Below are 277 nucleotides of genomic sequence, written 5' to 3' on the forward strand. Positions count from 1 at the left end.
CTTCGTTTTCAATACTATTACTTACTCATTCATATATTTTTATCGTTATCATCATTATCTTTATCATTACATTCTCTTCCTCTTTTGGCGCAGGGGAGAAATAACGAGCAAAAAAAGTAAAAAAAAAATAATAATGATATAATGTTAGTTAAATTAAACCCCTGAGCTTCATTATAAAAAGAAAGCAGAATATATCCTTAAATATTTTTTTTCGCCACGTGAAAGGACTCTGTGTATCATAAATATATACTTTTTTACATGAATTATGAATTATTTT

This window comes from Penaeus monodon, chromosome 15 (assembly GCF_015228065.2).
Source record: "Penaeus monodon isolate SGIC_2016 chromosome 15, NSTDA_Pmon_1, whole genome shotgun sequence".
Classification (NCBI taxonomy): Eukaryota; Metazoa; Arthropoda; class Malacostraca; order Decapoda; family Penaeidae; genus Penaeus; species Penaeus monodon.